Source organism: Anolis sagrei, chromosome 4, assembly GCF_037176765.1.
Source record: "Anolis sagrei isolate rAnoSag1 chromosome 4, rAnoSag1.mat, whole genome shotgun sequence".
Lineage (NCBI taxonomy): Eukaryota > Metazoa > Chordata > Lepidosauria > Squamata > Dactyloidae > Anolis > Anolis sagrei.
Window position 1 is genome coordinate 10391729 of NC_090024.1, and position 27701 is coordinate 10419429.

General features: G+C 42.7%; 1 protein-coding gene across 4 annotated transcripts in view; it reads left to right on the top strand.

Moving 5' to 3' along the window:
• SLC45A4 (solute carrier family 45 member 4) overlaps positions 1 to 27701 on the top strand; it is a 151958-nt gene that overhangs the window by 9444 nt on the left and 114813 nt on the right. For all 4 annotated transcript variants that reach the window (XM_067467255.1, XM_067467258.1, XM_067467254.1 and 1 more), the window contains exon 2: positions 25244 to 25285. The gene's annotated coding sequence lies outside the window, so the exon portion shown is untranslated. The remainder of the gene's footprint in view (positions 1 to 25243; positions 25286 to 27701) is intronic.

Genomic DNA, 27701 nt, shown 5'->3' on the forward strand with positions numbered 1-27701 from the left:
ACAGTTGCATTGCATTTTTAAACAAACAAACAAACAAACAAACAAACAAACAGAACACAAAGCTGACAAACTTGGTATTCTATTAAATGTCCTTGACCAGTATCTGGCCACTTGGAGTGCTTCTGGTGTTGCCGCAAGGAGGTCCTCCATTGTGCATGTGGCAGGGCTCAGGTTGCATTGCAGCAGGTGGTCTGTAGTTTGCTCTTCTCCACACTTGCATGTCATGGATTCCACTTTGTGGCCCCATTTCCTAAGGTTGGCTCTGCATCTCGTGGTGCCAAAGCGCAGTCTGTTCAGCACCTTCCAAGTCACCCAGTCTTCTGTGTGCCCAGGGGGGCGTCTCTCATTTGGTATCAACCATTGATTGAGGTTATGGGTTTTGAGCCTGCCACTTTTGGACTCTCGCTTGCTGAGGTGTTCCAGCAAGTGTCTCTGTAGGTCTTAGAAAACTATTTCTTGATTTAAGTCATTGGCATGCTGGCTGATATCCAAACAGAGGATGAGCTGGAGATGTCTCTGTCTTGGTCCTTTCACTATTGGCTGCTACTTCTCAGTAGATGTCAGGTGGTGCAATACCAGCGAAACAGTGGAATTTCTCCAGTGGTGTAGGGCGCAGGCACCCTGTGATAATGCGGCATGTCTTATTAAGAGCCACATCCACTGTTTTAGCGTGGTGAGATGTGTTCCACACTGGGCATGCATACTCAGCAGCAGAGTAGCATAGCACAAGGGCAGATGTCTTCCCTGTGTCTGGTTGTGATCCCCAGGTTGTGTCAGTCAGCTTTCGTATGATATTGTTTCTAGCACCCACTTTTTGCTTGATATCCAGGCAGTGCTTCTTGTAGATCAGAGCACGGTCCAGAGTGACTCCCAGGGATTTGGGTGTGCTGCAATGTTCCAGTGGGATTCCTTCCCAGGTAATCCTCAGAGCTCGGGATGCTTGTCTGTTCTTGAGGTGAAAAGCACATGTCTGTGTTTTAGATGGATTAGGAATCAGCTGGTTTTCCCTGTAATAGGCAGTAAGGGCACTTAGAGCTTCGGAGAGCTTCTGTTCGACCATCTCAAAGCTCCCTGCTTGAGCAGTAATGGCACAATCATCAGCATAGATGAAACTCTCTGTCCCTTTGGCAGTGGCTGGTCATTTGTGTAAATAATGGGATAAAATAATGGGATAAAATAATGAAGACAGACAAGAAACTAATAACGAAACTATAAAAAAACTTTTAGAATGATAATCAGAAACAGAACAAGTCAAAGACTGCATGATCAAATGGGCAGCAAATATTAGACACACAATTAAATAAGAATGGGGAAAAATATGGAACCAAAAACTAAAATATACATACTTCTATAACTTGAAAAAAATGTTATAAAATGATGTACTCATGGTATATAACACCACAAAAACTAAGAAAAAGCTATTCAAATGTTCAAGGTAAGTGTTGGAACTATGAAGATCATGCAGGAACATTTTTCCACATGTGGTGGACTTGTAAAATAGCGAAAAATTATTGGACAGCAATACAAGAAAAAAAATCAGATACTAGATATCAAAGGGTTGGGGATTCCTCATCTTCAGAAGAGGAAGGAGAGCAGGAAAGTGTTCAAGAATTAGTGGGGGAATTAGAATCAGAGGATAAGGCCTCACAAGTACCCACATTTCTGGAAAGGTGAAAGGAAACAGAGCAAAAACACTGTTCAGCTAGAATAGCTGCTAGAAACGCCAACATAATTGGGAATCTCCCTAGCACCTCCTGTGTGGGGAATTCAAGGTTATAAATCAGAAGTAGGAGTAGTCAGCATTCGCTGCTAACAAATGACCCTGAAACTGCCTCTGAGGATTTATTGGTCAATGCACATTGTTTCTTCATCAGATGTGAGACTGCTGTTTTATTTTGGACTTTATCAGAGACTTGAGTATTGTGTCTGCTTTGCTTTCTTTTGCATCATACAACTGTGTGGACTGTTTTCTTATGTTTTTGCTGAAGCAAAGCATTTTTATTTACTTTCAATGTGGTATTAAGGCTGTTCTTGAGGGGAAAATCAGGACAAAAAGTGCAATTGAAACTGGAATTTTTAAATTGGGAATTACAGATATAGCCATTGATAAAAAAAAAATACTAATACAGTGGTGTCAAACAGTATTAGTTCTACATTGTAGATACACCCAGGAACTGGTGTTGAGCTTTTCTGTGCTTTGCCAGTGAGCATTGACCCCTGCCCTGCTTGTCTCCTCTCCTGGCTTGACATCAAGAAAAACACTTCCAAGCATGTTGACACACCAACAGAGCGTGACTAGTTTTCATGTGGCTTAGTGCCATGTATAGCCTGGTTGTTTGTGGTTTTGGGTACACAGAGAATAAATTCAGGAGCCTCTGTCTTCTGAACCGACCACTCAAACCAAGGCACTGAGACAGTGTGCAAACAAAGCTGTTTTAATCAGCAAAATCAAAGCTTCTGGTCTGGAATGTAGAGGTGTGATCTATAGAGGACAACATTTGGCCCCAGTCTTCTGTACTTGTCCACTCCTGAGTTAAATGGATTGTTAAGAAAGTTTGCTACCAGTCACAATTCAACGTCCTGGCTTTAGCCTATAAAGCCCTAAATTGTTCCGGCCCAGCTTACCTGTCCGAACGTATCTCTCCCTATGAACCATCTAGGAATTTAAGATCGTCTGGGGAGGCCCTGCTCTTGATCCTGCCTTCTTCACAGGTGCATTTGGTGGGGATGAGAGACAGGGCCTTCTCAGTGGTGGCCCCTCAGCTGTGGAACGCCCTCCCTAGGGATATTAGATTGCCCCCCTCCCTCGTGACTTTCTGAAAAAAAGTTAAAACCTGGCTCTTTGAACAAGCCTTTGGAAAAATGTATTGCCGAAGGCTTTCATAGCCGGAATCACTGGGTTGTAGGTTTTTTCGGGCTATATGACCATGTTCTAGAGGCAAACATGGAATTATGTAAGTTGAAACATGTAATGCCTTAGACGAAGCTACTGGAAAATAAGATTAACAGGAAGACATTGGCTATTATATGGTTTAAATGGTTTTTATATTGATTTTGTAACATTGTTTTTAAATGTTTTAATTGTATATTGTTGGTTGTTATGGCATCGAATGGCTGCCTTGAGTTGCCTTCGGGCTTGAGAATTTGTAAGCTGCCTTGAGTCGCCTTCGGTCTTGATAAAAGCAGGATAGAAATATCATAAATCAGGGGCGGCTCAACTCATTACGCAAAGTAAGCATTTGCAATATAGTTTATTTTGAATAGGGGTGCTCTTGAAAATAGACCTTGATATATGCGAGTTGAAGTTACTGGGATGTATAGTTCACCTACAATCATAGAGCATTCTGAACTCCACCAATGATGGAATTGAACCAAATATGGCACACAGAACTCCAATGACGAACAGAAAATATATATCAGTGATTGGTTGGGGGGGGGGGGCCAAAATACCGTTTGCTTACCGTTGAAAATTACCTAGGGCCGCCTCTGTTGTAAATAAATAAATAAATCAGCATAAGCTAAACTTGCAGTAGCTTCAGCTAACGTTGCCAGATCTGAGGGCCTGGCCTCCAGTTTTTGTGGGCCACATCCAGGTGGGAGATGATGGAAGAAATTTTCTATTTAGTGCACTCACAAGAGGAAACAGCTGTTGCCAAATCTATTGCCCAGCAGTACAATCTGAAAAGCTTGATTTGTTGGGGTTGTTTTTTTTTTTTCATGTCAGGAACGACTTGAGAAACTGCAAGTCACTTCTGGCGTGAGATAATTGCCTGTCTGCAAGGACATTGACCAGGGGATGCCTGAATGTTTTGATCTTTTACCATCCTTGTGGGAGGCTTCTCTCATGTCCCCGCATGGGGAGCTGGAGCTGACAGAGGGAGCTCATCCGTGCTCTCCCCGGATTTGAACCTGCGACCTGTCAGTCTTCAGTCCTGCTGGCACAAGGATTTAACCTACTGTGCCACCGGGGGCTCTTGATTTGTTGGTACAACTCACAAAGACGCTTCAAATGGTCTGTGTAGTTATTTCCTTAGCTTCCAGGACTCATTCTCCATTCTACTCTGCATCAACTAAACCACTGGTCCCAACCTTTTTTGACCAGGGACCACTTTGACCAAGGCTCACTCTCCAACATTAGTGCCAAAAGGGTTACGAATTAGTTTTTGGTCAACTTTAGATTTGGTTTGATTATTTGGGGCGCTGATTCAGAAAATTGCATTGGATAGACCACATCAGCTCTAGTTTCTGATACAGAACATATGCCATCCAGTAATCGTCCGACTGCTCATTGGAGGGAAGGATATTAGAGGCACAGATGAAGTACTTTGGCCACATCATGAGAAGACAGGAAAGCTTAGAGAAGGCAATGATACTGGGGAAAATGGAAGGAAAAAGGAAGAGGGGCCAACCAAGGACAAGATGGATGGATGGCATCCTTGAAGTGACTGGCTTGACTCTGAAGGAGCAGGGGGTGGTGACGGCCGACAGGGAGCTCTGGAGTGGGCTGGTCCATGAGGTCACAAAGAGTTGGAAGCAACTAAACAAGTAAACAACAACAATCACTATCTGCTCACCCACAGAAAACCATATTTAATAAGACCTCACAACCTCTGAGGATGCTTGTCATAGATGCAGGCGAAACGTCAGGAGAGAATGCCTCTAGAACATGGCAATACAGCCCGAAAAAACCTACAACAACCCATATTTAATAAGCCTTGGCACTATAAGAGGGCTTTGCGAGACCAGTCACTCTTGTTGCAATGATGTAGTAATGGTGAGGTAATGGTGGACCATATTTTAGTTCTTGTGGACCACTGGTAGTCCATGGACTACAGGTTGGGAACCACTGAACTAGACTAAATGTTCCTCATTCCTCATTCCATACCATCTCTTCGTAAGTGAGAAGGAATAATCCCTACTTCTCAACTTGATTGCAGATTGGTTGGTAGTAAATGCACAATGTGTAATGACCTCTCCAGGTGTTACCCCTAGATTTGGGAGAACTCAGGGATTAGCAGAATCTCCCATTGATAACCCCAACTTAAGCAGAATGATTAAAAGTTATTTTTGGAGGATGGTTTGCCCCATTTATCCTTCAGAAAATGTCTCTAGGCCTATGTAATGTACAATCTGTCTCCTGTTTCATGTACCAGGCGGGGGTGGTCCATTCTGATTGGGTTGGCTATTATTCCACAGATAACTGCACTTCATCATCTTCACAACCTCGGGGCTTTCTCTCCCAGTGATTTTTAGCCGTTTGTATTTGAAGAGTCTGTATTCGAAGAGAACCAAAACAACACATTATTTCATAACTCTTTCCTTGCAGCAGTTACTTCCTTTGTTCCCAAGGCCAACAAAGGCTTTATTCTTTCAAATCACACGGTTAGATACGCAGATCGGAAAAAAGTCTCCAGATGTGTCCTTGGAGAGGCATTGCTACGGTTCTCTGGGTTTCCCTGCTGCAAACTAAGTCTGAAGTGAAAAAGTAGTTTGCATCCAATTTGTTTATTTATCGTGTCATCCGCAACCAGAACATTGTATTACATTTCTAACAGAACAAAACAAACAAACAGATTAAAAAAAACAAATTTTGCAAACTTGGTAGCTGATTAGATGTCCTTTGACCAGTATCTGGCCACTTGGAGTGCCTCTGGTGTTGCTGCAAGGAGGTCCTCCATTGTGCATGTGGCGGGGCTCAGGTTGCTCCATTGTGCATGTGGCGGGGCTCAGTATAAAAGTCAGCAGAAAAAGAGGAGGGCCGCGGCAGTCACTTGGAGGGTAGCATCTGCGTATGCTGCCAGGCTGTCCGTCTTCTTCATGAAGAAACTAAAATAAACCTTGTTTTTTTTATCTTTTTTGGGACTGTCTCCTTCCTTATGTGTTCCCGTGATGTGGACCTAAGAAGACCCAATTTAGGGTCTCTAACAGGAGGAGCATTGATTTTGTCATTTGGGAGTTGTAGTTGCTGGGATTTATAGTTCACCTACAATCAAAGAGCATTCTGAATTCCACCAATGATGGAATTGAACCAATTTTGACACACAGAACACAGAACCAACAGAAAATACTGGAAGGCTTTGGTGGGCATTGACCCTGAGTTTTGGAGTTGTAGTTCACCTACATCCAGAGAGCACTGTGGACTCAAACAATGATGGATCCAAACCAAACTTGGCATGACTTCTTAGTGTGACCAAATGTGAACACTGGTGGAGTTTGGGGAAAACCTACCTAGACATTTGGGAGTTGTAGTTGTTGGGATTTATAGTTCACCTACAATCAAAGAGGATTCTGAACCCCACCAACATTAGAATTGGGCCAAACTTCCCACACAGAACCCCCACTGCGTTTTCTGGTGGCCTTTGGTGACCCCTCTGACACCCCCATGCTACTCCTCCAGGGAAACATTGTTATATCGTATCTGCTTTTCTCATGTGTGAAATTGGGAGCAGCCCATTCCTGTTTCCCAATCCATGCCCTGATTGGAGATTAAAAATGAGAGCAAGGAAAAAACTAGGCTACTTTCTCAAGAGATGAAATGTGAGCGAACTCCAATTCATGGTTCCAGACATACACCAGGCACAAATTCATGCTGGACTAGATGTGGATTGGCTCTTACTTCCCTTGCAGAATATTGCCTGTACATGCTTTGGGAATGTTTGCTCACCCACTGTGTTCTGATTATTTTGGTTGGCTTTCCGGTCAAAAAAACCAGTGGCTCTTTTCCCATCTCAGCAACAGCCAACAAATATTATTGCTGTTGGCGCTGTCAAACTGGTCCCAGTGGGAGTTCCCGCGCTCAAAAGCTCTGAGGTCCTGGGACTTTGCATCGCCCAGAAGTGTTCTTGGACATGATGCACTTGGCGACGGTTGCTATAGAACCAATATATCAGTTGTCAGTTGGTTAGCCAATGGCACAACTTCAGACTTGGTGGGTTTTGCAAAATAACAGAGATTTCAGATAATTGTTGACATTGTTTTGGTGTCCTGAGCACCTTCTAAGGCCATATCTCATGTGAGGTGACCCTATTCAGTTTCTTAGTCTCTTGTCTGCACTTGGTATGCAATCATCCTGTAGCGAAGATAGCCAGTGATCACCAGGCTTGGTTCCTAGCCAAAAAGAAACTATTTTATTTTTAAGTAGCTGTCCCCTGCCAGGCATTTCTGTGGCCCAGTCTGTTGATCTGGAAAATAAAGTAATGAGAAAGTGTTGGTTTCTAATATTTGTAATTTCTTTATGCTTGTGGGTCAACAGTATTTCTTGCTTTTTCTTTGTCAGTGTTGATGTGGAGAGTGTCTGGTTTGCCCACCCTGGAACATGCACCATATCATTGTCCTTCTTTAAGGGTCCCTTTCAAATCTATGATACTATATCTGTGTGTGTGTGTGAATCATATCTATCTATCTATCATCTATCTATCTATCTATCTATCTACCTATATATCTCTCTATCTATATCTATGGCTGGATGGCTCTTTGTCAGGAGGACTTTGATTACGTTTTCTTGCCCTGATGAAGGGAGTTGGATTGGATGGCTTTAAGTATTTTCTGATGGTCATGGGGGTTCTGTGGGGGAAGTTTGCCCCGATTCTGTCGTTCGTGGGTTTCAGAATGCTCTTTGATTGTAGGTAAACTGTGAATCTCAGTGACTACAAGTCCCAAATGTCAAGGTCTATTTCCCCCAAACTCCATCTGTGTTCATATTTGGGCATATTGAGTGCCTGTGCCAAGTTTGGTCCAGATCCATCATTGAGTCCACAGTGCTCTCTGGATGTAGGTGAACTACAGCTTCCAAACTCAAGGTCAATGCCCATCAAACCCTTCCAGTATTTTCTGTTGGTTGTGGGAGTTCTGTGTGCCAAGTTTGGTTCAATTCCATCGTTGATGGAGTTCAGAAAGCTCTTTGATTGTAGGTAAGCTATAAATTCCAGCAACTACAACTCCCAAATGACAAAATCATAATTTTTTGAGTGATGGTCACTCCTTGTATTGTGAGATGTTCTGAGACCAGATTTGGTGTGATTTTGTTCATTGGTTCTTTTGTTTTAAGGATTGTCAATCTGCATTAGTTCTCCAGTGTAGATGCACCCTCGGGGAAAAACAAGCTGCTGCAGTCTCTCCAAGCTAGTGTCATTGTCATCTTACCTTCTTGACCAGATTCTGTCACTGCATAGCCTTACATGTTGTGGGTTTCATCTGTGAAATGTTGGAGAGCTTGTAGCTACACCCTTGACTATCTCTCTCCTTTTAATCCTGTCTGGTGCCATTGTTTCTCCTAGCTATCATTACACAACAAACACCGCAGCTCCTTCTTTCTCCTTCCTGGATTTTTGACATGGGTGAGTCGGGTCAATCAGGGATTATCTAGTGAATTATATGACAAGTCAATGTATCCAAGCAGGTTGGGCTACATGACATCACAGAAAGCTAAAAAAAGCCACTCAAAAAGAAAATGAATGGGATCAGTGGTTGTTACACTTTGGTCCTCCAGATAGCTTGGAATTCAGAAGCCCAAGATCTTAGTCAACTGTGCCAATTAGACTTGTGCACTGCATTGGTTTCTTCTGTTTCCTCAATTTCTTTCGGTACCTTTGGTACTTCGAGAGCTCATTTCTGTAAGGACCCTTCCAGTACAAAAACCTACCTGACACAAAAGCAAGCAGGAGCCGATCTTGGCTCCGCTTCTGCTTTTCGGCATTACAGTTTAATCCTTTTTTTATGAATTCCCTAGCAAACTAAAAGAAAACCATCATTGTATTGTCGAAGGCTTTCATGGCCGGATTCACTGGGTTGTTATAGGTTTTTCGGGCTATATGGCCATGGTCTAGAGGCGTTTCTCCTGACGTTTCGCCTGCATCTATGGCAAGCATCCTCAGAGGTAGTGAGGTCTGTTGGAACTAGGAAAAGGGGTTTATGTATCTGTGGAATGACCAGGGTGAGACAAAGGACTATTATCTGCTGGAGCTATGTGTGAATGTTTCAACTGACCACCTTGATTAGCATACAATGATCTGCCTGTGCCTGGGGCAAACTTTTGTTGAGAGGTAATTAGATGTCCCTGCCTGCTTCCTTTCTGTTGTTCTGCTGTTGCAATTTTAGAGTTTTTTAATACTGGTAGCCAGATTTTGTTCATTTTCATGGTTTCCTCCTTTCTGTTGAAATTGTCCACATGCTTGTGTATTTCAATGGCTTCTCTGTGTAGTCTGACATGGTGGTTGTGAGAGTGGTCCAGCATTTCTGTGTTCTCAAATAATATGCTGTGTCCAGGCTGGTTCATCAGGTGCTCTGCTATGGCTGACTTCTCTGGTTGAAGTAGTCTGCAGTGCCTTTCATGTTCCTTGATTCGTGTTTGGGCCTTGCTGCATTTGGTGGTCCCTATGTAGACTTGTCCACAGCTGTATGGTACATGGTAGACTCCTGCAGAAGTGAGAGGATCCCTCGTGTCCTTTGCTGAACGTAGCATTTGTTGGATTTTCTTGGTGGGTCTGTAGGTGGTTTGTATGTTGTGTTTCCTCATCAGCTTCCCTATGCGGTCAGTGGTTCCCTTGATGTATGGCAAAGTCATCATTCCCTGAAAACTACTACCAGTTACCGCTTTTCTTCCTTACCTGGAAGTGGGAATCCTCCTTAAAATGCCTTGGAAAGAGTGTGTGGCATGCAGGCCCAGGAAAGAAAGCATGTGCGCCTGTCTGCAACCAAGCGCCACTCCTCTAGAGTAAGAAATAGGTAGTAAGCTGCTTTAAAGTGTGCACCTCTCTGCTTTCCTCTAGAAACAGTTTAAATTCCTAAAATGACAGGAAAGGGATCCTGGAAAGCCCCCCCCCCCCCCAATAATGGTTCTGTAGAAACAAATATTTCAGCATCACAGAGCCAAAACAGATGTCTGCCCTCCCAAATTTGGGAGGCTCCCAAAAATGGATTGGAGCCCCAAACTGAAAGCCAGGACGTGGAACGGGTCAAGGCTTACCCAGATTGCACAACCCTAGTGCCAATTACCTGAACTTCACTTATAATCCCCTCTTCCTTGCAGAACACATAATCTCTAGTTTCTGATTTATAATTAAATTGGAACCTTGAAATCTGTAGTCCCAGCAACAGATCACAGATAAGAGTTCATTCTTGTATGGGTGCATCTGCACTGTAAGATTATTGCAGTTTGGTGGCACTTTAACTGCTATGGCTCAATGCTATGGAATCATGGGATTTGTAGTCTGGTGAGGCAACAGCATTCTTTGGCAGAGAAGGCTAAACAACTTATAAAACTACATCTCCCATGATTCTGTATCACTGAGCCATAGCAGTTAACATGATGTCAAACTGCATTAATTCTGCAGCGTAGAACCAGCCTATAAGTCTTCGTATATCTGATTGCAAACTGTGTTTCTACTCCTCTGTGATACAGACAGGGTTTTTAAAAGCCTAACTTCAAATTCTATCTGTAACTGAACTGATAAGTAATGTACCTGTATGCTGAATACATGAAGTTTGTGAGTAAATCAACTATGTTACTTTTAAAGAGTTCTGCTTAGTTTTGTTTCTTGAGAGCATGATTTAAAGGCAAATATATTTTAAGGGAGAATAGATGTTTTGGGGCAACTAAAGAAGAACACTTCGGAAACTCTTCTGTATGTGTTTGTGTGTGTGTGAATGCTGGTGAATGCTATTTTCCCAAAAGGTTATGACTCTTAACAGGTCATGTTTTTACCAAGAGGTTATGTTATCATTTTTCCAAAGGTTGTGACTTTTAACAAGGTCATCCCTCTACAAAGATCATCAAATCTCCAAAAAAGTTCTAGAGATTTCCATTTTCCAAAAATTACTGTGTAATGTAATATCAAGTCAGTTGAAAGGTTGAGCAAGAGACAGGAGTGTATATGAGTTTGGAAATACAATCTGAGCATCCCTTGTCCTGAATTCAAAAATATGAAATACTCAAAAAATTGTCTATGTGGGTGAGAACATAAAGTTTGCTTTCTGGTGGATCAGAATGCAACCTTTGCTTCCTGCACCCAGTTATTACAACTATTGTATACAATTACATTCAGGCTATGTATATAAGCTATATATGGAACACACGCACACACACACGGAAAATACAAGGGTTGAATGAAAAGTAATGCTTCCACCTTCGTTACTTGGGTTTGGATGGGAATATTTTAATAAATCAAACACAGAAATAATCCTTAGAATGGGCTCTTTAACTAACACTATTCACTTTTCTACATAATCACCAGACAATTGGATACATTTCTTCCAAGGATGAACAAATTTTCTGAAGCTATCATGGAAGAAGTCAACACTCTGTTTCCTCAACTCATCATGCACAGATCTTCCAATAGCCAAGCAAAGCAATAAATAACATTCTTGTGAAATGCTTATTATGCTTGAAATTTCTCCCTGAGTGATACAACGATTGTCCTGAATCAGGCATGTAGCCAGCCCCCCCCCCCCCCCCCCCGAAATTCTCATGGTGGTCCGCGAGAAGGCCTTACTGGTATATTATTTAAACTGTTATGTTTATTCATATCATGATCTGATCACCATACTCAATATATCTCATATGCATGGGGGTATTGGGGTAATGATACAAAAGGTTTGCTAGGGTAGACCCTCTTTCACTCAGACTCAGCCCCCCCCCCCGAACCAAACTCAGCCCCCCCCCCCCCTCCGAACCAAAATCCTGGCTACGGGCCTGTCCTGAATCAATCTGTCAACCTTTTGTCTGTGAAACTTGGTGGTTGCTATCACAGGACATCCAACTCTTTGTCACACAAGTCAGATGTTCCCACCTCAACATCTTTAAACTTACTCACCCAATGATGCAAAGTACTCACATCAACACAATCACTATAAATAGCTCACATTCTCTGATGAATCTCTTTTGGGGTGACATCTTCTGCTTTCAAGAATTCAATGACTGCACATTGCTTAAGTTGCATTGACCGACCATCTGTGCAGGGTTCCATACTTTGCACTTCAACAACACAACCGTTCAATGCTAAGGCTTCCTGCCAAAATGGAACTGTAGAGGAGAGTCTACTGAACAAGCCAGTACCTGCCACATACCAGTACTGCCATCTGTTGAGGAGTTACGAAGCTGGAGGCATTACTTTTCATTCAACCCTCGTATATTCATGTGAATGTTGTGTTTAGACTTGGGTCTCCTCTTCAGCATACATATATACAAATATAGTTATTCCAAAATCTGAACACTTCTGTTCCCAAGGATTTTGGATAAGAGGCATTCAACTGGTAATGCAAAAATACTGTTGCAATGGGGAAAGGGAAGATGTTGTTCAATGAAGCTGAAACCTTTCCAAAAAAGGTAACTTGGTTTGGCTTAGTGCTCGTTGTGAGCAGCATCCTTTCCAAGGTCATTAGGAAGTCTTGCAGAATTTTAAACAATCATGTCAATGCACTTGATAAGAAGATATGAATCAATGGGGCAATTTGGCTTTCCATTTATGGAAGGCTTGCGTGTCAATTTGCACACGCGCTGCAGGAATGTCGTCCCTTCCCTGGCAACCAGCGTAACTAAACAGTTACATAAGAGAATGGGAAAGTATATCCGTTGTCTCAGTATTTGCGGAAATTAATTGCATTGAGAGAGGAAATAAAAAAAAGGGAAGCAAAGACAGAGAGAGAGAGATTTGTTTTCTGAGTCCACCTGTGATGTCCAGGTCTCCTCATTCTGTATCTGCAGCACAGCAGGAAAAAGTTAGCTTTCTCCATCACTGCTGAGTTTGCATCTACACCAGGCATGGGCAAACTTTGGCCCTCCAGGTGTTTTGGACTTCAACTCCCACCATTCCTAACATCCTCAAGTGCTTAAGCAGAAAGTCTGTTAGGAATGGTGGGAATTGAAGTCCAAAACACCTGGAGGGCCAAAGTTTGCCCATGCCTGATCTACACTGTGGAGCTAATGTAGTTTGACACAACTTTAATTGCCATGACAGAATGCATTGGTTTCCAGGTGGAAGGCGGTCCTGGTCAGGGTTGGCTTGAAGTGCCTTCCTCTTGGGGTGTTTCTCTCTTTCTCCCTCCATTTGTGCCTCTTCAAATTCTACAGCACTGCTAGTCACAGCTGACCTCCAGCTAGAGTGCTCAAGCGCCAGGGCTTCCCAGTTCTCAGTGTCTATGCCACAGTTTTTAAGGTCAGCTTTGAGCCCATCTTTAAATCTCTTTTCCTGCCCAGCAATATTCTGTTTTCCGTTCTTGAGTTTGGAGTAGAGCAACTGCTTTGGGAGACAGTGATCGGGCATCCGGACAATGTGGCCGGTCCAGTGGAGTTGATGTTGGAGGACCATCGCTTCAGTGCTGGTGGTCTTTGCTTCTTCCAGCATACTGACATTTCTCTGCTTGTCTTCCCAAGAGATTTGCAGGATTTTCCGGAGGCAGCGCTGATGGAACTGTTCCAGGAGTTGCATGTGACGTCTGTAGATAGTCCACGTCTTGTAGGCATATAGCAAGGTTGGGAGGACAATAGCTTTATAAACAAGCAACTTGCTATCCCTACGGATGTCCCATTCCTCAAACACTCTGTGTTGCATTCAGGAAAAAAGCTGCACTCGCAGAGCTCAGGCAGTGTTGTATTTCAGTGTCGATGTTGACTTTTGTGGAGAGGTAGCAGAATCGATCACAATTTTCTAATGTTACCCCTTTAAGTTGTATTGTAAAATTAATGCAGTATGACAGTATTTTAACTGTCATGGTTCAATGGTATGGAATCATAAGCTCCCTTTGGGCAGTGATGCCAAGATCATCAGCATAGATGAAACTCTCTGATACAATAAATAAATACGAGTCGTGTAGTTTGGTGATGCACCAGCACTATTTGGCGAAGAATGCTAAAAAAAGCCTTGTAAAATTACAGCTCCCGTGATTCCATAGCATTGAGTCATAGCAGTTTAAAATGGTGTCAAAGTGAAACAAGTCCACGGTGTAGATGCACCCTTTGTCCTGTCACTGTTTAGTTTAATCCAGATGGCAAAAAGATATACAGCAGGATGAAACATACTTTAAGCACAAGGCAAGTGCTTTCGGGAGGAAGTCCCATTGAGGCCTTTCTGGGATGAAGCCAACATTTCATATTGCACCCAGAAAGCATATTGAACCAGCACAGCTGTTCCAAAAACTAGTTGGCATAACAATGCAGCTCACAACAGGCCTGAAATGATCGTGCCTTTGCATTTTATGCTAATGGGAGTTTCTGAACAACCTTCAAAGGCTGCCCATGTACAATGTGTTCCAATCAATGAGATGCTTCTAACCATTGATAGCTATGGCTCGACTATCTCTGTTCTGGAAGGGTCACCGTGGGCAGTCGGATTCAGCAAAACATGCTCCCAGCTATAAAAGCCTGGGAGATGTCTGCAGTAACTCAAAAGCCTGAATGCATTCTCGTTCAGAGGTTGATCCTAGCAAAGATGTTATCTTAACTGATTTCCCATTGAAGCCGGCAGTTGTGGGGGCCCGCTGCCAAACCATTAACCTTGGCTGGCATAATGGCAGAACATTTCACTGTGGGCATGAAACGAACCCTTTGACAGATGAATGATTAGGGCTCTGCAAAGCCTTCCCACCCGGCCCTTTCTTTTGGATCTTAAAATAGCTCCTGTCTCGCTCCGTTCCAGCTGTTAGTCCTTTCTCCCAGAGAAGTGCTGTGATGGAGATGGAAAAATCAAGATGTTTCCAGGGTGGTTCTCACCCAGAGGTTGGAAAGTGAGGGCTGCAACCCACAGATGGAAGACACCTGACTTGACAGCAGTACATGCGAAAGGGACCTAAAAGTCTTAAGAGACCATAAGCAAGGTTGTGTTGCAACTCAGGGTAGTTTTTCACCTTGCTTCCAAACATCACCACACCAAAGCTGTAGATTTTGTACTTTATTGAGAAAAAGGCAAAGTCAAAACATAGTATAGCAAATGCAAGAGTTCCATAGGCAGGACACAGGCTTAAATGCAAAGACACAGTTCCCAAGATCCAAAGGCAAAAACATGAAGCATAATCCTTTAAGCAATGGTCAAACAAGAATCCATGGTAAAACAGTTGAACACAAGACCCAAAATCCCAGAATCAGGAAGCCAAAAGCATGCTGCTAAAAGCCAAGGTTAATCCATAGAAGTTTGCATGGAAAGAGCTACGTTGAACTGACAATGCCTGTTTGTCAGCCAGAAGGCTAAATACCCTTTGCAGTCATGAATGCATTGCAATGACCTTTGGCAGATTTGGCTTCTCGCTTACTAGCTAAGCAAGAACTTCTCCGGACCCTTATTAATGATCTTGCCTGCTCATTAATTCATTATCTTCAAGTCTCTCTAACCCCTTATCTTGGTTTACCAACTGGGCTGGATCAACGTGGGAAGGCAAAGAAGGCGAAGACATCTCCACCTGGCCGTGTGGGAATTCACTCTCGTTATCAGTCACACTGACATTCTTTTCCCCTGAGAACTGACTTGCTGTTTCCCCTTCTGCAGCCTCACCTCCAACCCTGTCTGAGACATGAACAGAAATCTGTAACCCATCCTCCTCCTCATCAAGGAACTCTGGCTCACAAAACCCACAGGGCTCAGCCTTGATTTATAGCCAATGTAGATACTGGGATTTATAGTTCACTTGCAATCAAAGAGCACTCTGAACCCCACCAATGATGGTCCAGGAGCTAACTTGGCACACAAAATCACCATGCCCAACTGAAAATACTGGAGGAGCTTGCGGGGAACTGACATTCATTTCTGGAAGTTGTAGTTCTCTTGTATCCAGAGACAATATGACCACCACCAATGATGAATCTGGACCAAACTTGGCACACAAAACCTCTATGAGCAACTGAACCTACTGGAGGGATTTGAAGGTACTGACAGGCCCAATCCACCACGGTGGGAGTTGTAGTCTATCCTGCAGCCAGGGATCACAATGAATCCCACCAATGATGCATCTAGAGAAAATACCCAACATGACGAACTTTAACTACTGGTGGAGTTTCAGGGGTTAACCTGGCATGATGTGAGTTGTAGTTAACCCACAACCTTATGCATTGTGTACTCAAGCTAGTCTTAAATATAACTTCAGTAGACTAAGGTGGTGGAAAGTTAAACTTTTTGCCAACTTCTTTTGCTTTTTCCTTCAAAAAGTAGTCTCCTTGGACTTCATCTCCCAGAATGAGGTGCTGGCTTTGCTTGTTCACAGCTTGCTCGCCTTCCGCCTTCAACAGGAAAAAAAAGATCTTAAGTGGCTTTTCCAACACGTTCAGGATCCCTAAAGGATGATACAGGAAAAGGCAAGTTTCCTGTTGGTTCACTTTCTATTCAAAAGACTAGGGAGTTCCCAACTTAGCATGTGATGGATTGCAATGTATCTGACCCTGGGCTGGCTGCGATTATACGAAGGAATTTTTATTGCCTTGGAAAGTGAATACAGAAGCGTGCTGGTTATCGTTTGGCAATGGGGAGACACTTCCTGTACGCACACACAAACAAGCTATTAGCGTACGAAAGGCGCTTCCTTGAAAGGCTAACATAGTGTGGAATGGGGTTCTCGAGAAAGGAAACACAAAGGCTGTTACTCTTCTGCATATTGGAGCAATGCTATCCTACTTTTTCACATTAGACATATGGTTGACTTGTTTGAAAGGCTTTTTTTTTTCATTCCAGGGGAGCAAAACAAGGTCAGTGCTCTCCCAAAGACATCTCCCTTCTGTCCCCAAATTTCTATCCTCTTGTGGGACATCTACATTGAAGAAAGAGCCCTTGATGGCACAGTGGGTTAAACCCCTGTGCTGGCAGGACTGAAGACTGACCGGTCGCAGCTTCGAACCCAGGGAGAGCGTGGATGAGTTCCCTCTATCAGTTCCAGCTTCTCATGCGGGGACATGAGAGAAGCCTCCCACAAGGATGAAAAAACATCAAAACATCCAGGCGTCCCCTGGGCAAGGTCTTTGCAGACGGCCTATTTTCTCACACCAGGAGCGACTTGCAGTTTCTCAAGTAGTTCCTGACATGACCAAAATTTTTTGAAGAATTGATGCAGTTTGACACCACTTTTAGTGCATTCATTCTGCAGTGTAGATGCTCCTGACTCCAATTCCCATGATCTCATATCACTGAGTCAAGGCAGGAGAACCATCATTTCAATAGGGTTTGCTATTATCCACAATTTCATGTATTCACGTAAACTCTGGGAATGTATCCTTTGTGGCATTATGCAAAATAAACCATGTGTCGTCAGAGGCGGCCCTAGGTAATTTTCAACTGCAAGCAAACAGTATTTTGCCCCCCCCCCCCAACCAATCACTGATATATATTTTCTGTTTGTCGTGGGAGTTCTGTGTGCCATATTTGGTTCAATTCCATCATTGGTGGAGTTCAGAATGCTCATTGATTATAGGTGAACTATACATCCCAGTAACTACAACTCGCATATATCAAGGTCTATTTTCCCCCAAGAGCGTCTCAAGAGCGCCCCTGGGCAAAATCAACTATACTGCAAATGCTTACTTTGTGTAATGGGTTGAGCTGCCCCTGTGTGTAGTTCATGTTTGATCAGCCCACACACTGCCTTGCCAGAGAAAGAAAACATGCCATGCAGAACAAGTAGTTTACTCTTCTTAATTCAGAACAACGTATGTGCAATATGATCAGTTGCATCAACTCACTCAAGGTCCTTTCAGAGAGAATTAAACTGGTATTTTTTGTCCATATGAGAGACCTTCTTTCCAGCAGCCAAGAAACAAATCTATCTCTCTCTCTCTGCTTCTGTCTTCATCACTCTCTCTGCACCTGCATAGCTCAAGCCTGAGCAAAATTGCAACAGTACCCAAAAGTTCCAGGCTCAGCTATCAGTTCCATCCTAGTCCCAAGCACGGCTGGTGGAAACGAGAGAAAGGGCCTTCTCCGTGGCTGCCCCCAACCTCTGGAACTCCCTTCCTAAGGAGTTAAAGATTGCCCTTTCCCTCCCCGCTTTCAAAAAACAGCTGAAGACCTACTTTTGCTCACTGGCATATGAGGAGGAGGAATATAACTCTGATTAATAGTTGACATCCGTATCCATGCCCTGATCACCCCATCCTGAGCAATGATTAATCAATTTGCCTCCAAAAAATGGGAAATTATTGTTTCCATTTGATGTTTGATGTTTTGTCTTATGTCTGTTATAACAGGCTGTGCTTTTTACTTAATTTTAGTTTGTTAAGTTATAATTCGTATTATATATTGGGTTGTATAACATACAACATATACAACATATACAGACATACACAGAGACTATTTAACTTTTTCTGGCCACCAGGGGAGCTGTCACTTTCATCGTCCATCTGCGACACTGATGAAGTACTTCCGCATTCCCCGCATGCTTTTTTGCTGGAGTGCTTTGCTGGAGTCTTTTTTATGGCCTCATAAATTAGTTAATTTAGCCTCCCCACACTTCAAGGTGGTATCTAATTTTCCTACTTGACAGATGCAACTGTCTTTCAGGTTGCAAAGGTCGACAACAGGCTATACAATTGGTTGGAAACCCACTCCGACCTGGGCTGGCTTCGAACTCAACTTTTGGTCAGAGTGATCTTAATGCAGCTGACACTCAGCCAGCTGCACCCCAATCAGCTTCATGCATCTTATTTTGCAGTTGACACACACACACACACGCTGATTCCTTGCATACTCCAACAACCCTGCAGATACAGAGGTTTTACTGAACTGTATCTGCTTTTGGGAGATATTGGCGTTCAGTTTTGCAGCATTTCCTTTTCCACTGACTTCTTTCTCGCTGCGTTTCTGTAACCTGATCCTGTCGGTGGCATCCAGACAATTTGTAATCCAATTACCTGCAGACCCTGCTTCAAGGCTGTCTGCTTCTTTTTCCCCCCACTTAAGGTAGCAGTCCCTCCACAACTTTTCCTCATTAGCCTGCAAAACGGGACCCGCTGTTTTCTTTTCCGATTGCTCTTGTTGCTCATTGTAAATGTCCATCCTTCTCTTTATCTCTTCCTTTGCAGCCTCAGGGTGTACACAAAATTAATTGGTTGTTGGATAGAAATGAATTATTAAACAAGAAAACAGAGCTAATACAATCAACGGAAGAAAGCGAAGAAAGGGGCATTTAAATCCAATATCGCGTGACATCAGGCTCTCCAAACCCAGGGGTGACTGTTCCGATATGTCTGCTTATTTAATTAGCACCCAATTAAGGGATATTTGGTTTATCAAAAATATATAGGAGACATGCAACCATTTTTTTAAAAAAGTAAATTGATGCAGAAGCAATTAAACTTTCTTTTCTCCTTCATTTTCTAATTTTTGTATCAGTTAAAAGGGGGTTTGGGAGATCGGTTGGAAACTGACATGACAGTTAAAACTTCAGAGGCATGATGTAGGTTTGCTATACATGTAGGGACTTCTTATGCTACTTTATACCAAGTCACGTTGTTGATATATCTGAGGACATCAGCTCAGTGTCATAACTCACCCTCTAGACTATGAGGAATCTGGAGTTGGATGGTTCCCTTCTGAATCTGCGCAAAAGGTGCTGAAGAAACACTCCATCTATTAAAGTCCAGCAAAGAGGGTTCAATGGCTATTAAGGACCCCCTGGTGGGTTAAACCCTTGTGGCAAGCCTGGTGACCAAAAGGTTGGCAGTTCAAATCCAGGGAGTGGGGTGAGCTTTCATCTGTCAACTCCAGCTTCTCATGCGAAGACATGAGAGAAGTCTCCCACAGGATGGAAAACCAACCAGACATCCCCTGGGCAACATCCCTGCAGGTGGCCAATTGTCTCACACCAGAAGTGACTTGCAATTTCTCAAGTCACTTCTGACATGGAAAAAAAGTGGTTATTAAGAAGGTACATTGAATTCAGGCTGCATCAGTAGGAGTATAGTGTCTAGAGCAGTGGTTCCCAACCTAGACCAGTGGTCCACCAGAACCAAAATATGGTCCATGGCCTCATCGTTGCAACACCATTGCAACAAGAGTGACTGGTCTCGCAAAACCCTCTTATGGTGCAGAGGCTTATTAAATAAGCCGGGACTGTGGCGCAGCTGGCTGAGTGTCAGCTGCACTAAGATCACTTCTGACCAAAAGGTCATGAGTTCAATGCCAGCCTGGGTTGGAGTCAGCTTCCAACCAATTGTGTAGCTTGTTGTCGACCTTTGCAACCCGGAAGACAGTTGCATCTGTCAAGTAGGAAAATTAGGTACCACCTATGTGTGGGGAGGCTAATTTAACTAATTTACGAGGCCATAAAAAAGATTCCAGCAAAGCATGCGGGGAATGCAGAAGTACTTCATCAGTGTTGCAGATGGACAATGAAAGCAACAGCTCCCCTGGTGACCAGAAAAGTTAAATAGCCTCTGACTGTCTGTCTATATCTATTGCGTGTCTTTGGCATTGAATGTTTGCCATATATGTGTACATTGCAATCCACCCTGAGTCCCCTGTGAGGTGAGAAGGGTGGAATATAAATACTGTGAATAAATATAAATAAATAAATATGCATTTCTGTGGGCAAACAGATGGCAACTATTGGGTGACATGTTCTGTATCAGAAACTAGATGCAATTTTCTGAAACTGCACCCCAAATAACCAAACCAAATCTAAAGTCAACCCAAAACTGATTTGTAACCCTTTTGGTACTAATGTTGGAGAGTGGTCCCTGGTCAAGTGGTCACTGGTAAAAAAAGTCACTGGTCTAGCTCAAGGGAAGTAATGGTGCCCCTCTATTCAGCCTTGGTCAGGCCTCACCTAGAATCCCTGTTCCGGATATTGAGAAGCTAAAACATGTCAAGAGAAGGGCAACCAAAATAACCAAAGGTTTGGAAGCCAAGCCCTATCACAGGAATGACTTATGGAGCTGGACATCTTTAACTTGAAGAAGAGAAGATGCCATGCGAGACATGTTCAAACATCTAAAAGGATCTCACATAGAGGAATGGGCAAGCTTGTTTTCTGCTGCTGTGGAGACTAGGACACAATGGATCAATGGATTCAAAATGCAGGAAAAGAGATTCTACCTAAACATTAGGAAGAGCACTCCGATGGTAAGAGCTGTTCAGCAGTGAAATATGCCGCCTGGGTGTGGTGGAGTTTCTTTCACCAGAGGTGTTTAATCAGAGCTAGATGGCCATCTGTCAGGAGTGCTTTGAATATGTGCTACTACATGGAAGGTTAGACTAGATGGCCATCCTGGGATTTCTTCCAACTATAGGCTTTCTATGACTCAACTTTCTGACATCCAAAGGCAGTTTATAAATAAAGCAACTTCTGGGAATACTCCTTGATTACAACCATCCAGTCTCTGGCACTTCTCAAGATGTGCCTGTTTCCTGGAATTCATATTCTTTTGAGGGGCTACGTTTAACAGCTCATTGTTTCGTCCCTTTTTAGCTTTGATTATCTGGACTATTGGCTTTGTGTGATGATTTCTAGATTACCCGAGAGTTCGTGCTTTTCTTGATCTTCCTGAATAACCAGGTTATGACCTGGACCAGACTGAATTCCTTGCAAGTGCGTAGCTTGTGATAATATATCTCTTTGGATGCTTGCTGCCTATAGACCCAAGACAGGAGATCCATTACGGATGATGACATCAACTACTGTTGTATCCACAGGCTAGAAGTCAATACTTCTTTAAGAGAGAAGTGATAACATCTTATTTGAAGGAAATAGTTGTATGTCTATTCCTGTAAAAAGCATTGGTGGAATCCAGCAAACTTCATAATAATGTACATGAGCTTCTGGGAGTCACCTATTGAAACATTGAGCAGTTGCAGATGATGGTTTCCATTTATTATTTAAATTTTTTGCATTGTCTTTCTCCTAGACCCAGAGTAAAGGCTTCCAAAACCATGTAATTAAAACCACAAGTCACTGTGGTGCTGTATCCATATAAGGTTAGAAGCCCTATCTAGGAGCCATGGTGGTGCAATAGGTTAAACCCTTGTGCTGCTGAACTGCTGACCTGAAGGTGGGCAGTTCGAATCCGCGAGATGTGGTGAGCTCCCATCTTGTCTGCTCCAGCTCCTGCCAACCTAGTAGTTCGAAAACATGCAAGTGTGAATAGATAAATAGGTACCGTTTTGGCAGGAAAAGGCAAAGAGGTGCTTCAAATAATCTTACTGGCCACACAACCAGGAGGTGACAACGCAGGTTCCTCGCCTTGAAAATGGAGAAAAGCACCTCCCCAGAGTTAGAGATGAGCACCACCACCAGAAGCTGGAAATGAAAGGAGAAGCCTTTGCCTATGTTTGTGTCCCTTCATTTTATATTACTGTAAAGGCATTGAATGTTTGCCTATGCATGTAAATGCTGTAATCCACTCCGAGTCCCCTAGGAGAGATGGGTGGAATATAAAGTGTACTACTACTACTACTACTACTATTATTATCTACATTGCCATATAATGCCATTTGAAACTGTATTATGTTGCCAGTGTAGACTCATACAATGTAGTATAACTGCACTCAGTTGCATTACATGAGTTTACACTGCATTATATGATAGTGTAGATGGAGCCTCAGACTACTTCTACACAGACACACAATCCAGATGTGTTTTCTGTGTGGATGTGCATTGCAGCGTGCAGAGTGAAAAGAGGAGCCAGGAAGGCAGTTCCATCTTGTCTCCTGCACTATGCTTATAATATAATATAATATATTGTGTGTGTGTGTGTGTGTGTGTGTATAATATTATATTGTAATACAATGTACTACTACTAATAATAAATGGTATTAAAGTTATATATTTTATATTAAATGTAATATTACTAATAATATTACAGTATAATGTTATAGTGCAATTTAATATATAATATTAATATTGAGGGGTTTTTGGTCGTGTCAGGAGCAACTTGAGAAACTGCAAGTCGCTTCTGGTGTGAGAGAATTGGCCGTCTGCAAGGACGTTGCCCAGGGGATGCCCGTATGATTTGATGTTTTTATCATCTTTGTGGGAGACTTCTCTCATGTCCCCGCATGTGCTATGATAATAATAATATATTGTATTTACTTTTTATTTGTAAGCCACTCTGAGTCCCCTTTGGAGTGAGAAGGGCGGCACATAAATGTCGTAAATAAATAAATAAAATAAATGAAATTAGGGGCATGTGTTTTCTAGCCACCATTTATAATCCACATCATTCTAGATTTTACAGCATGTGTAGATGGGGTCCCAATGAACTTTGGTTCAGGACCTTGGATAGCTCCAGTCAATTTTCAATTTAAGGCTGCCATGGATTTACTAGCAGTCACCATTGACACGGTGCATAATATACTCAAGGCTGAGTGGGTTTCCGCTGGTTTATTGCCAGATGAAACCTGTGCATAGGTATACATAATGTATATTGTACTTTTAAGAAAGCATAAAGCTTGGAGAGCCAGCTCCTGTTGTAGATTAACCCAGCCGAAAGCCATATTTTGGTTTTCAATCAGATAAAAGAAGTCACACACACTTATTTAGGTACTCCTGTGCTTAACCAATGAGTTAATCATTATCATCTTGTATCGAGAGTAGAGAAAACATTTGGGTCTTGCGCAATATGTTAAGCAGGTGGCCACAAGAGCCACTTGTGGTTTTTATTCCTTGTGCTTTAAAAATGGGGGGAGATCTTCACTTATTAGGGGCCTTCTTATCTTTTAGATTCATCAGATTACCTTCTGAATTAAAAATAGACTTTATGTTGCTGTGTATAAATGCACAGCTTCTGGGGCGTAATTAAAAGTAAATGGAATTCCACGCTTGGAAATCATGCCTATATTTTAGGAAGGGCCATAGCTCTATTGTATGCACCATGTTTTTTCATGCAAAAGAGCCCAGCTTCCATCTTTAGGATTTACAGAAAAGGTCTGGGATGATTCCAGAATAAGCAGCTGTGCCAAATGCACAGCATACATTGCAATAAAATAAAATATATAAAAGCGTGTGTCTATATGTAATCCCTTTTTTCAAAATGTTAAACAATGTTGAGAGGGTTTTTGTAGGTTTTTTCGGGCCATATGACCATGGTCTAGAGGCATTCTCTCCTGACGTTTCACCTGCATCTATGGCAAGCATCCTCAGAGGTAATGTTGAGAGGTTCAATGTGTGATCGAAGGCTTTCATGGCCATAATCAACTTCCAACAGACCCTTCAACCTCTGAGGATGACTGCTATAGATGTAGGTGAAATGTTAGGAGAGAATGCTTCTGGAACATGGCCATACAGCCCAGAAAACTCATCGTAACCCAATGTTGAGAAGGCTGCACCTACTTTTACACTCATATTCCTCTGCAAGAAAGTTTCCAGGAGATGCCTTTATGAGCTCATAGTTTGAAACTATTATGATGTGTTAAAACACAAATCAGTCTGTTGAGCTAAGACATACCACACAGTTTGTTGTTCATTCGTTCAGTTGCTTCTGATTCTTTGTGACCACATGGACCAGCCCAGGCCAGAGCTCCCTGTTGGCTGTGGTCACCCCCAGCTCCTTCAGAGTCAAGCCAGTCACTTCAAGGATGCCATCCATCCATCTTGCCCTTGGTTGGCCCCTCTTCCTTTTTCCTTCCATTTTCCCCAGCATCATCGTCTTCTCCAAGCTTTCCTCTCTTCTCATGATGTGGCCAAAGTACTTCATCTTTGCCTCTAACATCCTTCCCTCCAGTGAGCAGCTAAGCTTTATTTCCTGGGGGATGGACTGGTTGGATCTTCTTGCAGTCCAAGGCACTCTCAGAATTTCCATCATATCCTTCCTTACTGGCCTTTCCTATGCTAAGGGTATGTACATCTACATTACGGAATTAATACAGTTTGACACCACTTTCACTGCCATGGCTCAATGCTACCGAATTCTGGGAATTGTTATTTTTCAGAGCCTTTTCTGAACAAGGAGTGCTCGTGCCTCACCAAACTATAATTCCCAGGATTCCGTAGTATTGAGCTGCAGCTGTGGAAATAGTGTGAAAGTGCATTAATTTTACAGTGGAGATGCACTTTAAAAGTTCAAAACATTAATTCTCAGGAAGGTTTTCTCTAGCCCCTTGATCCTTTTAGCTGCCCTTTTCTGCACAAGAACTGAGCTCTTGTGTTCTTTTCTCAAAAGGGCACCTTGACATTAGTTTGCTGGGGTTTTGTTAGTATCGTCGTTCTCTCTCTCTGTTTATTGCTTACTTATTAACCTCTTTTATCAGAAGGGAATCAGCTTAAATTAATTTCAGACTAATGTATAGATTACTTACATCCAGGAGTTGTAAATAAATTTCTCCATTTTTTTCCCTTGCAGATCAAAACAGGCAGGAGGACCAGACTGAAGCCCTCTGAGCAGGTAAGAATATTAAGAAGCCATCCACTTTCCAGAACGGCATATTTTATTTTTATTATTCAAAATTATTACTCCCCCCTGTGGGTAGCCACCACCATAGCTTACATTGAAAATGTAAAATACACTGAAAATGAGTGCAATCAATGAGACAAATTCTTCGCCACAGATGAAACCGGTGTAATAAGGCCTGCCGTAAAAATATAACAAGAAATGAGAAATCGCAAGTGCAGGTTGAGTATTTCTTAACTGAAATCCAAAATGTCTCAATGGTATGGCATCCTTGGATTTGTAGTATGGGGAGACACTCTTAGGAGTTTGGGTTACAGCCTGTGTCGGATGGGGTTACACTCCCCCTATTTATTTATCTATCGTGTCAGGGGCAACCATACAATTGTATTACATTTCTAACAGAACAAAAAAAAAAAGAAAAAACACAAAGTTTGCAAGCTTGGTAGTTGATTAAATGTCCTTTGACCAGTATCTGGCCACTTGGAGTGCCTCTGGTGTTGCCGCAAGGAGGTCCTCCATTGTGCACGTGGCAGGGCTCAGGTTGCATTGCAGCAGGTGGTAAGCGGTTTGCTCTTCTCCACACTCTCATGTTGTGGATTCTACTTTGTGGCCCTATTTCTTGAGGTTGGCTCTGCATCTCATGGTGCCAGAGCGCAGTCTGTTCAGTGCCTTCCAAGTCGCCCAGTCCTCTGTGTGCCCAAGGGGGAGTCTCTCATTTGGTATCAGCCATTGATTGAGGTTCTGGGTTTGAGCCTGCCACTTTTGGACTCTCGCTTGCTGAGGTCTTCCGGCAAGTGTCTCTGTAGATCTTAGAAAACTATTTCTTGATTTAAGTCGTTGACGTGCTGGCTGATACCCAAACAAGGGATGGGCTGGAGATGTCACTGCCTTGGTCCTTTCACTATTGGCTGCTACTTCCCGGCGGATGTCAGGTGGTGTAATACCGGCTAAACATGACATGAGAGAAGCCTCGTCGCAGGATTGCAAGACATCTGGCCGTCCCCTGGGCAACATCTTCGTAGACGGCTGGTTCTCTCACTCCAGAAGCGACCAGAAGCGACTTGCATTATTTCTGTTACTATGACACTCCTTCCATTAATGACCAAAGCCTCCCAGAGCCATTACTTTTTCATTACTTACCTAAGTACAATACTTCCCTTCCGCTTGTGTTCCAATATGCCAGCAACCATGTAACATCAAGTAGGCATGACTCCCTTTCCAGTTCCCCTTTGAGATTCCCAATCAGAACGCACACCTTTTTTTCTGCATTTTCTTTACTGTTTTTTTTTAAAAAGTGCATTGCTGTAATTGCAAAATTGAGATAATGAGAGAAAAAAATTAAAAACCCAAAAGGCACCCTAGGTAGGGCATAGGGCAGAAAGGCAAAGTTATGGAGTTGAAAGACAGATCGTGGGACCATAGATTGTGAAAGTGTTGCCATCACACTTATGCAGAAAGGTGCAATATTGAATGCTCTAAAACCAGTATGTTTCCATTTCCTGCACTAATGCGATTGCAATGATGAGATAGCAGCTGGTGTGATAAAGTCTTTGGAGTTATATGGAAAATTATGAAAGACCTAGATTAGATTCTCAATTGGAAAGATACATAGTTGAATACCAAAGTCAGGGGCATCTATGTCACAATAATTCAGATTTCTATGTCTAATTGTGAACGTTGCAGAGTGAAGTAAGATGACAGATAGAGAATCACTTTGTTTGAAATGTGATGATAAATGAGATTCCTATGGATAACATATTCTGGCAAAGGCAAAATAAATGAGTCTAAGAGCAAATCAATCTCAAACTCATGCTAGAAATCAAAATACCTAAATTTATACTATTGTACTTTGGATATGTTAGGAAACAACGTGACTTAGTAGAAAAGATAATGCTTGTGAAGGTGGAAGAATGGAGGGAAAGGCTGATTATAGATGGATTGACTTGTGGGCATCTACACTGTACAATTAATGCAGTTTGACACCACTTTAACCACCATGTCTTAATATTGTGGAATCATGGAACTTATAGGGCTTAGCACAGCGGGTTAAACCACTAAGCTGCAGAAAATCCTGCCCATCGAAAAATTGCCAGTTCAAGCCTGGGTTGGGGTGAGCACCTGCCGTCAGCCCCAGCTTCTGCTCATCTAGCAGATCGAAAAGAGAAATGTGAGTAGATAAATAGAATCATAGAATCAAAGAGTTGGAAGAGACCTCATGGGCCATCCAGTCCAACCCCCTGCCAAGAAGCAGGAATGTTGCATTCAAATCACCGCTGACAGATGGCCATCCAGCCTCTGCTTCAAAGCTTCCAAAGAAGGAGCCTCCACCACACTCCAGGGCAGAGAGTTCCACTGCTGAATGGCTCTCACAGTCAGGAAGTTCTTCCTCATGTTCAGATGGAATCTCCTC